Source organism: Canis lupus, chromosome 34 (genome assembly GCF_011100685.1).
Source record: "Canis lupus familiaris isolate Mischka breed German Shepherd chromosome 34, alternate assembly UU_Cfam_GSD_1.0, whole genome shotgun sequence".
In the NCBI taxonomy this organism is placed as follows: Eukaryota; Metazoa; Chordata; class Mammalia; order Carnivora; family Canidae; genus Canis; species Canis lupus.
In genome coordinates, this window is record NC_049255.1 from 24,350,489 (window position 1) to 24,363,900 (window position 13,412).

At 37.7% G+C, this 13,412-nt stretch overlaps 1 protein-coding gene across 3 annotated transcripts in view; it reads right to left on the minus strand.

The window, feature by feature from the left end:
- The window catches only part of FGF12 (fibroblast growth factor 12), a 543,009-nt gene that overhangs the window by 343,953 nt on the left and 185,644 nt on the right, over nt 1–13,412 (minus strand). The gene's annotated exons all lie outside the window — the stretch shown is intronic.

The following is a 13,412-nucleotide window of genomic DNA, read 5'->3' on the forward strand; positions in this document are numbered from 1 at the left end:
CACTGTGTAGCAGCCACAGTCAAATGACGCTTATCTCTTATTGACTCACTCACTTCTCCAGCATAGGAGCCTTCCCATTAAGCCCCAGTCAGTGCCCAATCGCCTTTGACAGGAAGCCAGCCCTGGACACAGCTTTCTTTCTAGTTAGCGTGGTGCTGGATGTAAAAAATCAGGGAATACTAGTCAAGCAAGGCTGTCCTCCTACTACGAGTCAATACACATTCCCAAATAAACATATAGATAATAAAACACGTATGCTGCACTCAATGTCTGATAGTATTCTGAAAGTTTCATATATATTAATTCATTTTACTCCTCACCACATCTCTATAAGGTAGATGCTACTATGTACCATTTTACAAATGAGGACACTGAGGCCCTGGGGTCAGGGCATTTAAGAAACTTGCCCAAGGTCACCTGACTGGCAAGTCTCAGAGTCCGGTCAAACCCAGGTTGCAGTCTGTGCTCTCAGCTACTCCAGTAGACTCCTCCACACCAGGCTACATGTTTCTGAATTTGATAAATTTGTATTAAGAGAGGTGAATTTCAGGGGCATCTGGGTGTCTCAGCGGTTGACTGTCTGCCTTCCACTAAGGGCACGATCCTGGGGTCCCACATGGGGCTCCCTGCGAGGAGCCCGCTTCTCCCTCTGCTTATGTCTCTGCCTCTCTCTCTGTTACTCTCATGAATAAATGAATAAAGTCTTAAAAAAAAAAAGACATGAATTTCAAAATCACAAAATTGAGTGAAAAATAAGACGCAGAGGGGTAAGTAGGTTCAAGACCATTTACATAAATTTTAGACACTCCCAAAATAATATCATACAGGATATATATTAAGAATATAAATATATAGGGACGCCTGGGTGGCTCAGCAGTTGAGCGTCTGCCTTTGGCTCAGGGCATGATCCTGGAGTCCTGGGATGAGTCCCACATCGGGCTCCCTGCATGGAGCCTGCTTCTCCTTCTGCCTGTGTCTCTGCCTCTCTCTCTCTCTGTCTCTCTCATGAATAAATAAATAAAATCTTTTAAAAAAAGAATTTAAATATATAGACCATAAGGACACATACCGAAGTCATTTTACTTTTACAACTGAGGGAGGAAGACTCTGGAATGGATCTAGGGACAATTCTAAGAAATTTTAATTTCACCAATAATTGACTATTTTTAAAAATTCTGAAATACATAAGGCATAATGTGAAAAATCTGTTCATTCTGATCTTAGGTACATTAGTGTGTGTTATGTTAATCTCTGGTCATTTCTGTATTCTAACTTTAAAAACAAATTACGTATATTTTCTCCCCTATTCCTTCTTGTGCCCTCCCAACTCCAAAGCCATGAACATCATTTCCAGTTGAGGTAATGGAATCCATAGTGTATTGCATTTTGGAAAACAAAATCATAATGTTGATTTATCCAGGGCTAGTTGCTTAATGTTGACTACAGAAATGTATTTCCAAGTTAGAGTGATAAAAACAAATTAACAACCACTTTATTCAACTAGAACTTGAACTGAGCACGTGCAAAAAATGTCATTAGCAAATAGTAATTATCAGAGAAGATAACCTAAAAACAAAAACACTGGGGAGAATTTATCTCTGCTACAACCATAGCAGTTCCTTCTAGAATAATACAGTGGTAACTAAGGATGACACACTATAGACACTGTTAACAATTGGGATTATTTATGTTCATGTATTGTATACTTTATCAAAGTATGAGTTATCTTAGAAAAAGATTCATGCAGGCCCACTGCTTGACTCATAGTGTGGGTCTCTGTAAATGCTGGCTGAATTAATATACAAGTGAAGTGATGTTCCATAACATCTTTACTCTGACAAACCGAAAATATTCAACTCTTCAAGCAATAAGGTAGGCAATGAGGCTGAATATTAAAATTCTTATAACTAGACAGCTAACATTTTGGGGAAGTGTTAATAATATTTGCCCCATAGGATAAAAATTAAAACCTCCCTTTATCATAAAAACTCCTTTATTTTCAGGAGGACTACCTTTTGTGCCTTTTTCATATACTAATATAAGTCAATTTCCTAGTTTCTCTTGCCATTGAAGCAGATTTTTCCATCTAAATACTTAAGATGTTAAGTATTTTGTTTAGTAATTTAAATTTGATATATTTTGAGCAAAAGCAAGTTCATATAGAATTTTTCCCTACATTTAGGCTTCCCTATTGGAAAATCCTTGTTTAACCTTAGAAGGCGTATCTTATTTGTCCCAAAACTTTGTGGAAGATATCATGCCAAGAAGAGCTTGCCTGACTAAGCTCTTTTACAATCTACTTTGAAGGAAAGATGGAGGAAACGTGCAATGCTACCTGGGTCATACACTTTGCATTCCTCATCTGGAGTATTTAAAATGAATTAATTCAAACATTTAGAAATGTACTAAAAACTAACCCTATTGCTTTTTCTAAACCAGAAATGACCAAACCGTATTCTTCTGCTGGGAGTGAGTGTTTCTCCTAAAGGACATGGATGCTCTACTTCCAGTCATCCTGCAATGGGAAAAGCAATGAACCTTGGAATGGGAATGGGAATAACCTCCCTGTCTCTCTGGAACTTGAAGTAGTACTTCTTAATTCTGGGGGGAACAACATCCCTCATGCAGGAATAGGCTGGAGTTAAAGAGAGATGACCAGAGGCTCTCTTAGAGAAGGATATGGCCTGTGAACTCTAGGAGCAGTAAGAGCTCATTTCTGTCTTTACATTTCCATTTTCTGCACTGTTCCACACCTCTGCTTTCCTCAGGTATTCAGCAAATTATTCTGAAGACCCACAGTCTCGGCTTTCCTTCAGACTGAAAGAGAAGAGTGACAAAACTCCTGCATCCCAAGACAGACTTGTGGAATGTATAAATACTCTTTAGTATTTCCTAGAAATTACTTGACAAGAGAAACCAAGGAATGGAAAATCAGCAATTGATTGAATGACACTTGCTGTCAGGACTTGAAAATCAAAGTTAATTTATGTTTTAGTCCTGAGCAATTCAGGCATTCTTTCGGTTACAGTGCTTCCACAGTGTAAAAATTTAATATAATTTTTGGTTACCTCCTGTCTTGATGGTCTAAATAATCTACTCACACAAGAGAGAATTGAAACTTGAGTATTATGAACTATTAAGTAAAAAGTTAGTGCTACTATGATTAATTCCAGAAATGTGGTTATTAACAGTCAATTAGAAGAGAATCATCCAAATTACCTGCTACAACCAAACTACTCCATTAATACCATTCTACATTTGTTTCTATCAATAAAATAAAATTCAGAGTTATTCTCCATGCCGTGGATATTATGGTGATCATTTTTTTAAGCAAATAAATAAGGATCTTCACAAATTAAATTGGCTAGATAAAAAAATGATTTTTACCAGGAAAAAAAAGGTCCATCTAAGACAACAAAGAGAAGCTAAACTTACAGATCAAAATTTTAAGTGTATTGTAAAATTTAGTATGCTGCACATATTTTTTTCTACCTTAAGAGAAAGAATGACATGGGATAAATCACACACTAACAGCATGCATTTGGTATTTTATCCCACCAGGACGGATGAAAGGCAAGAAAAAGAAGAGTGGAAAACCCTACATGCTGACTATGTGCTCAGGCTAAAGAACTTTACAGACATGAACCCATTTAATCTTCAGAAAACCCCATAAACTAAGTACTATCCTTAAGCCCCACTTTACTACTAGGCACAGGGAGACCAAGAAACTAGCCAGGAGAATATTATATTGTTAGGGGTGCCTGGGTGACTCAGTCAGTTAAGCATCTGATTTTGGCTCAGGTCATGATATCAGGGTTCTGGGATCAAGCCCTATGTTGGGCTCTGTTCAACAGAGAGTCTCCTTCTCTCTCTCTCTCTCTCTCTCTCTCTCTCTCTCTCTCTCTCTCTCTCTCCCTCTCTCTCTCTCTTGAATAAATAAATAGAATTTATTTTTTTAAAAATATATTGTTAGAAGTGAAAGTTATGGAGAACGACATATCAATACTTTAAAGATGGTAGTGCCTTTGAAAGTTACACACTATAGGAGTAAAGTTTTGCTCTCATTTCTCATGTTCATGTCTTGGTCTGCAAAAGAGCCACTTCTGCCTTTTCCAACATATGGGAAGAGTCTCTGCTCTTCCATCTACCCTTCTTACTCCTTTCCAAGAAAGGAAAAACTTACCTGATTGGTGAGATTGGGAAAAAAAAAAAAAACTGGGGCAGGTGGAATTTAGCTTGTTGTGACTTTCTCCCTTTCTCTCTCTCTCTCTCTCTCTCTCTCTCTCTCTCTCTCTCTCTCTCTCTCTCCATGGATCTGCCTGCCCACAGCCTGGACACACTCGAATTGCTGGATAGGGATAAGTAAGTCAGGACCCAGATGTGTCTTTAGAGATAGATACAAAGTCCAAATCTCTTCAATTCCACTGTGAGGCTCAACAGAGGAAAGGTTAGATTTCTCAGGAGGTGGGCCTACTCTACAAACCCAAAGCTTCCCTCTCGTAAATTGCATATGTCAAGATTTAGTTTTAGGAGAAAGGTATGAAATCAAATTTTGACCATTCTCTAAGCCAGGAAGTATTTCATCAATCCAGTAAGAAAGCAGACATGTTTAATAGCTATCTATTGGATGACTTTGTCTATTTTCTCAATTGTTTTGAACTCAAGGTTAAGAAAGGAGATAACCAAAAGGAGGAGAAATGAAAGTTATAACAAAAACCATCTCCTAAGCCCACCACACACAAAGATCTCTAAGCAAGGGTATTTTCAAAATTTTTAAAATTTAAGGGCATAGAAAAATGCATGTAATCTAAATACCCAACATCAACATCTAGATAGATGATAACTGTAGCATAGACATGTGATGTCATTCGATGAAGCAATTTAAAATCATATTTAGGGGCAGCCCAAGTGGCTCAGTGGTTTAGCACCTGCCTTTGGCCCAGGGCATGATCCTGGAGACCCGGGATCGAGTCCCACGTCGGGCTCCCTGCATGGAGCCTGCTTCTCCCTCTGCCTGTGTCTCTGCCTCTCTCTCTCTCTCTCTGCGTCTCTCACGAATAAATAAATAAAATCTTTAAAAAATAATAAAAAATAAAAAAATAAAATCATATTTAGAAAGATCTTTTGTAAAATGACATACATATTAGTATTTTTAATACAGACAAGTAAAAAATAAAAATAAAAACCAAATGGCCCACAATTTGCCATGCAGCTATATCTGATATATATATATATATGTATATATATAGATTCAATATGTACAAATCATTAGAAACAACATAGAAACACACAAAGCTAAAGAGAGGAAGCCTCCTTTTTGACTGCCTCAAAAATCTCTCCCCAACTAACCACTATTAATAGCTTCTTATAATCTTTTCTGGAAAAAAAGTATTTTCCAAACATTTCAACATGAGTATCTATTTCTATATTTAGAGTATTTAAGATCACAGGAAAAGAAACAAAGCATATATCTCTTGTGTGGTAACTTTTGCTTTAAAAATTCGCACACAAAAAATGGAAGGGATTTTTTTTTGGAAGGGATTATATTAGGGTTGTAGTCTCTATCCTCATAGAGATCCTACATTTTTAAAGTTTACTGCTATGAGCAGAAAACTGTATAATCTGAAATATGTATCACTAGCTTTTATTATAAGAGGAACACATTTTCAAAATTAAAATAATATAGAAATATGTAATACATAAAGCAAGTGTCTGTCATCAAACTCCCTAAAAGTAACTGACATCAACAATTTTAAACGCACTTAATCAAGGATACACATACATAGTCACATAAATGGACACATACATAGTCACATAAGAGAGAAAATAAATAAATGTACATAGACACGTGAATCTTCACCTAGATCAGCCTTAGTTTCCTAATTTGTACTATATAAAGAGGAATCCTGCCTAACACACAGGGATGTTTGGCAGCCAAAAGGCCAAAAGTTATTATTGATATCCTCCATTTTCTTACGATGGCAGTTTTAGAAAATGCAGTACAAACTTTTCTCTTTGTTTCTCACCATCTGCAGGTCATCCCCATCCTGTCTGTGAATATAGGACTGTCACCAGACTGTCACAGAACACTGCTGCCTGGAATTCATGATCTCAATCTTCTGACTTCAGCCTTTGGGTAACTGGAACCATTGACACATGAACTATCTCATCAATGAGTTACATACAGTTACCGTGGGTTGTGGGTAAGGAGTTCATCACTATCATTTTGAGAATGACTTCATAAAGATTTGAACTATGCTATCTACTCACAAGTTCCTTAGTGCCAAGGTCAGACACTGAACCAACATGGCGATTCACTGATTCTCAATTCCTCCAAGTCAAGCAAATAATTAGTGCTTTAGAGAACCAACCAGCTAGCAACAACACCCCTCCCCTCAAAAAAGAGATTCATTTTGTGCCACTAAGTTTTATTTAAAGACCATGCAATCGAATCCCAGCTGGCTTCATTGAAGCAGCAACGCAAGCAATCAGTGACACCAACTGCAATGCTATCGTTTCTATAAACAGTAATGAGTGGAGGGGGTAGGACAGTACTAGAAACTTATGTATCAACAAGAAAGATCATTTCAGCAAGAGAGATTGTCTTGGCAGATTCACAGTTTCTTTCTGATTGGCACCCTAGGAAATGCAAAGGCCCCACAACATTTAATGGTTTAGAAGAAATATTCGGACATGGCATTTCTAACATTGTGCAATGAGAATAACATGACCTAAAGACAGCAATTTCATACACTAAGTAGTACAAAGGAAAGCTTCAGCATTCTAAGATATTCCATGGAAATTGAAAAAATAGATCTATAAGTACTCCCTGGATGTCCTTTCTACCTCTGATACCAGAGAATAGAACTTGCCTTCTCATTGTACCAGGCTGTGAATAAATGGATTCATGGTGAAGTAAGAGCAGAGAAGACATATAATATAGGTAACTCGGCAGGATATCTGAATATGAGCGAGGCTACAGAGGTTTGAATTGAGTTGTAGGGTAATTACTTGGAAAAAAATGCTTTTATTATACCTGTATTTTATTTTTATGTAAACACATTTTTCTGGCAAAATATCCAGAGACACTATTCCTTTCCATTAGAGGCCCCACCTGCCCCATGCCAGTACCAACTTTTGCACTTCTAAATGCTCTGCAAGTTCAGAGAGATTAACATGAGCAGAATTAATTATTCCTTACTTACAGTGATTTTATCAGAGAACATTAACTCAAATATAAGGCTGTTAAACAGAAACAAACTGAGGCTCCCTGATACCCCACTTTGGGGACGTATGATATCCTGCCTACTAGCATACTTCTTGCTTGTGTGTATATTTATATATTTCTCCCTATAGGATCTTCAGTGCCTAACACAGAAACTTGCATGTAATCAGACCTCAAGGGATATTTACTAAGTTGAAAAAGGGTAAACCCTGAAGTCAGAGACATGTTTATCCTCAGGTGAAGGAAAGGAGAAGGAACAACTGTAACGAGCTCGTTGGCATAACTTAAGTATCCTGGACTTCGGAAAAAGTCTGGCTTCCTTCCCACCTCTCTTTTGCTGTACTTAACCTGGAGCCAGGCAAATGGATGGCTGGTCCCTGCCCCAGATAAGAGCATTCAGACCAATCCCTTAACCATATAGTACTGCCCTGGTTTTTTTCCACATGCACACAGCTCTCAGTTTTCTTCTGTGAGAAGAAAAACTATTTTATTTGCATTTCTCCTCTTCTGGCAAAACTGCAGTAGAAATGTGAGCTGCAACGCTGTTTCTATTTTCCAGGTATCGTAGCTAGGTCTCCCTTTTCAGGATATGCTTGAGGGCATCAGGGTATACAGAAAGGAACACTAGAATTCTTAGGAGTCTTGAAATTAAATTACAGCTTTGAAAGAATATTCTCAAACATCAGTGGAACTTCATTACTTCATTCTTATTTGGTGGTGAAGGGGGAGATAAGTATCATCTAAGAAACAAGGTACCTGCTAGGCTCCAGACACATGCTAATTTACAAGAATGGCAAAGCCACATATGTTTGGATGCTAACTTAATTGCTCAGAGATTTTGAAAGAAAATCAATACATCTATTGGCTACATCCTACAGATGAGATGTTAGAGAAACTGGAGGATTGGACTGGAAATAATCTTAAAACAGAGCCCAATAATCTACCATCAATTGTATTACTTTAAACTGTCCTGCCTAATCAGGATAGGCCAGATAACAGTCTTAAAATTTTAAACTACAAAAAGACAACCTCTCATTTGTGCTAAATGTTCACCATGAGTCACACAGTGGGCTCTATTTGTTACAGACATTCAGGGACAGAGCAACCACTACCTTGAACATCATCAAAAGGTCAGAGCCTGAGGTGAGTTGTGCTCTGGCTGTTATAGCTTCCACCTGGAAGTGGGGTGTGTCATTTCCGCCCACATTTCATTTGCTCATGCAAGTCACACGGCCACATCGAACTTCAAGGGAATGAGGTGATGCCATCCTGCAATGTGCCCAAGAGGACAACACAACATATTGGGTGAAAAGCGGTAATGCCTACCACATTTGCACATAGTAGGTGCTTAGCAAATTGCTTTTTAAAAGTACCATAAGTAAAAAATGAACTAAAAACAAGCATTAAATTTCTTGAATTTTCTGACATTAATACTGAAAATCTCAGGTTAAAAAAACAAAAATCCCTTTGAAAATGAAAGCCATAAGAAAGTGATGGACAGGGCATCTGGGTGGTTCAGTCAGTTAAGCATCTGTCTTCAGCTCAGCTCATGATCTCAGGATCCTGGGGTCCAGTCCCGCATCAGACTCCCTGTGTAGCCCCTCCCCCTGCTTTTGCTCATTCTCTCTCCCTCTCTCTTTCTTTTGCAAAAATAAGTAAAATCTTAAAAAAAAAAGAAAGAAAGAAAAGAAAAAGAAAGGAATGGACATTTTGTGCATTGCATAATTCTTATTCATTGAAGCCAACGGAGCAACACTGAAATAATGAGGAATTTTAAGATTATGATGTAAAAACCAGCTCAAAGAATGATTCTACAACAAAGAAAATTGCCATGGATAAATGATCAATTAATCTTTAGTGATGTTTTTCAAAATTAGATAAATGAAGGCAGTTACACACTGAAATCACCCATGTTTCAAAATTAAAATGATGTGAACAACTGAGTATCTGGCCTCAAAAGGTAGATTTTGTCATTTGCTTTTGGTGAGGTGGATTTCTGAAGATCGATTTTGAATTTAAAATATCTTCATACATTATTTTCATTTGTCCTAATTTTGGATGTTACTCACATCCTTAAAGAAAAAGAAAGGAAAATAAAGGACTCTACACTGAGAACTAAGGAAGACAAGAGTTGAAAAGAACTGTGTAATGCTATCTTTCTAAAGGATCCTTTCCTGGGAAATGGGCTCAAAGCAATAACCACTTTGCAACCAAATTCTTTCTTGGATCACTTAACTATCTTGTAAAGTAGTTAAAGCCTAAATCTCTTAGGTGCACACTAACTGATGCAAACTGACTGTAAGTTGGCAGTTTTAATTTAGATGGTAGTGTTGTACTTGAAATTAAGGGTATAACTGGGTTTTAATAATATGTGCTCATTGGGATCAATAAATTATTTTGACCTGGACTGTTTCAATCCTGTATCAAGGCTACTTGATGTAATTATACAGCTCAATCTCTAGACATTTGATAATCCTCCATGCTACCAGGCTGAGCAACCCCTAATTGACTGAATATCCAGGGAGTTATGACTATATACAGAATGGGGAGAGCCCAATGGTTGGTTTTCTGGAATAGCTTAGGGTGATAAGATAACCACAGTGCTTCCTCTCTCTCCTTGTACATGTATGCACATACACAGGCACAGACACTTACGTTACTACTATTATTGGGATCCACTGCCAAAAGTGCTACCATCCACTGTCAGGTTAATACCTAAGGCAGCTTTTTCTGGAGCCAGGTTGTTAGGACAGGAATCCTTCCTTTACAGGTCTTTCCCACCAAAGTGATGAGAAACCTGTAACCTTCACACCATTCTTTAAGAGAATGCTTCTGCTTTCCTCCCAACTAGATCTTGAGAAGAAAAGGAACAGATATTAAAGATATTGTTTTAATTTCTACTCTTCTGCAAGCTTATGTTTCTTTGTAAAAGTCCCAAATCTAGAAAAAATAAATGAATTCACTTCACTCTCCCTTTGAACTAATAACAGCACTTTCCAGGTTAATAGAAGGGCTATATACTCTGAGAATTGTTTAGAATTTTAAACTTCTTAACTTTCTTTCAATAGATAGGCTCCACATGCATAAAAAAAAAATCATTCATTTTGAGAAACGGAAAAAAAAAAGGATCATAAGATACTTGGAAGCAGCCATAAACAACCCACTTAACCTTGTCTAAGATTTTTTTTTAAGATTTATTTATTTGAGAGAGAGAGCACACGTGCAAACAGGGGGAGGGACAGAGAGAGAGGGCAAGAGAGACTCTCAAGCAAGCTCTGCACTGAGCAGGGAGCTGATGTGGAGCTTGATCCCAGTACTCTGAGATCATGAGCTGAGCTGAAATCAAGAGTCAGGGGGGCCGCTTTAACCAAGTGAGCCACCCAAGTGCCTCTAAGATTGTTTCGACAGCTCATGCTATCTCCAGCCGCCTGAAGTAAAAGGGATTTATAAACTAATATAATAGATAAATTAGTTAAGATATTAATATCTGATATTATGGAGGAACGATAGGAACAATAAAATGTTTTAATTACCCTAAGAAGCTCAAAAGTTAATAATGATTATTTTGAATTTATTTAACAAAACCTAAATAGAATATTGAAATGTTTACCAATTGCAAAAATTCATCAATCCATTAGAAGAATCTCTTAACTTCTCAAAACAAATTATGTCACTTCTCCCCTGTCCCTCAACTATAAAATAATGGGGAAGAAGTAGCTGGCTTAAAAGTCTTCATTGAGACACAGTTCAAAATATTATTATATTTCTCTTTAGGTTAAGTTGAAAAAAATTAAAATTGGCCATTCCAGCTTTATTCCTATAAATTTGCTCCATGACAATGTATCTGATGTCTTTACCTCAATTTGTATTCATACAGGGGAATAACAAGATTTCACGCAGAACTGCTGTGATGTCATGCTAATGGTACAAGTCACATGAATGAAATCATGTTAAATGCAACACAATAATATCTGAAACATACTAAGCACATTATATATGGTAGACTCAAAGTTCTTAGAATCATGTTGGCATATGGTTAGAGTTCAACATTTCTTTGGCTATCGTCAATTCATTTAATCTTCACCACAAACCTCTGAGGTAAGTATTATTACCATAGTAATTAACACGTATGAATAAATTGAGGAACAGCAAGGTCATATGTGTTATCCAAGATCATAAGCTAAGAAAGGCCACAGTCAAACAAAAGCAATATAGTTCCCAGAAATAATCTTTTAGCAACCCTGTATATTATCTCTGGCTGTGGAAAGGGTATGAAGGAAACTTCACCTTTACTCCTTGTGACCATACCTTTTAACAAGAATTCCCCTAGAGTGATCATCTTCCAAAATAACCAACCACTCCTCTAAGTAAAACAGTATATATAAAGTACGACCCTTTTCAAGGTATTGCATGTTAAATATAGGATTAAATAAGATATAAGAACCAGGATAGAGCTATTATTTCCACTTTTTTCCAGATAAAAATACTGAATTTAAAAGATTCTTAGTAATTTTATTGAGACTGCTTTATAATTGGGTCTTCTGACTGTGAGTCCCATGATTTTGCAACAACCTATGCTGCCCTTTCACATATCTTATCACTTCTATTTGGATTTGTTACTATATAAGAGACTGACTCTGCATGTAAATTAATGTGTTATCTATTTTTATACAAGGTGGAGTCCTGTCATTCTTACACACCATACATACGTAAACTTTTTTTCACATCTAGGAAACATATATCCAAGTTGCAATCATTCACGTTTTATTTAACATAAGCAAGGAAAACTGAAATAATATCAACATATATATCTACTGGCTTCCTGAGATATGTATTCTCAAAATACAAAACTTCAAGCATATTAATTTAGAATACAGCAGTTGGATATCTTAGCACTTATAAATATGGTGGCAAAAGAAAAAAAGACTGTGTAAATAACCTTAAGAAGTGAATAAAAGTAAAAATATAAGATCTCACTGCTGATTTTATTTCAAAGGGTATTCTCGTATTTCACATATAGTTAAATTATCTAATTAGTTCTTTTTAAATAATTTCACTTTTCATTTAAAGTGGTGAGTAATCAGAAAGTCAAAGTTTTATTTAAAAAAATGAATGAAATCTATATATATTCTAATCTTTCTAAATATAGTCTTCATAGCTCCAGAACAGGGTGAAAATAGGTATGTAACCAAATGAATCAGATCCCCCAGAATAGCATAGGAAGTTTTATATATGAAATCTATTACAATATTGTTAAAACGTTGACTATTAACGTTACGTGCAATTTATGCACACACACAAAAATTATTTCACAAAGACACACTTGCTCAGACATAATAGGGGCACCTTACCTCTCTCCTCACACCCCACCCCCAATTTGTGAAGAGAAAACCAAAAGACACAAAAACTGGATTAGCACTTGCAAGGTTAATAGACATAATCACTTTAAAGAACACTTACACCTTAAAAAAGAGAGAGAGAGAGAAACGCACAACACAAAGTGTGGTGAAACAGCACCGCATATGTACCGCTTCATCAGAAAAGAATTCCACTTACTTGATTTTAGTCTCGTATTTTTTTTTTCATTTAAAAATTTTAATTTCGCAGGTCATTAAAAGGGTCTGATTCTCTTTCTTTCCCGCGCTGGGCCTTTCCTGAGGGACGCGGATGGTGGAACCCAGGGCTACTGGGGCCTCTCCTGTTTCAGCACCAAGGACAGAAACCGCTTGCTCTCCAGGGCCAAGCTACTCTCGGACGCGGGGCCCGAAGTCCACTTCTCCGACAAAGCAAGAAAAGTAAAGGATACCTGGCCCGTCGGCCACCTGTTTAAAAGTCCCCTCTCCTGTCGAACGCACCAGCAACTTCTCAAGAGGAGACACTAAGCAAGTGCCAGCCGCACGCCGCCCTCCCAAGTCCCCAGGAGGGAGCCGCGAGGCAGTGCGCAGGCAGATCACTTTGCAAGCACCCCTCGCAGAGCCCCGCGCGGCCAGCTCAGGCGCCCGGCGAGAGCTGGGGCGTTCCACAAAGCGCACAGGACTTCAGGGATCAGGGGAAAGCACCCCCAAAGACAGAACCGGCGGCGGGGCCATTCCCCCGCCCCAGTAGGGAAACGCCTTCCTTCTACCACTGCCAGCGCGGAATAAAAGGCGGGGGGGGGGGGGGGGGGGGGGGCGCGGGGAGCCAGGGG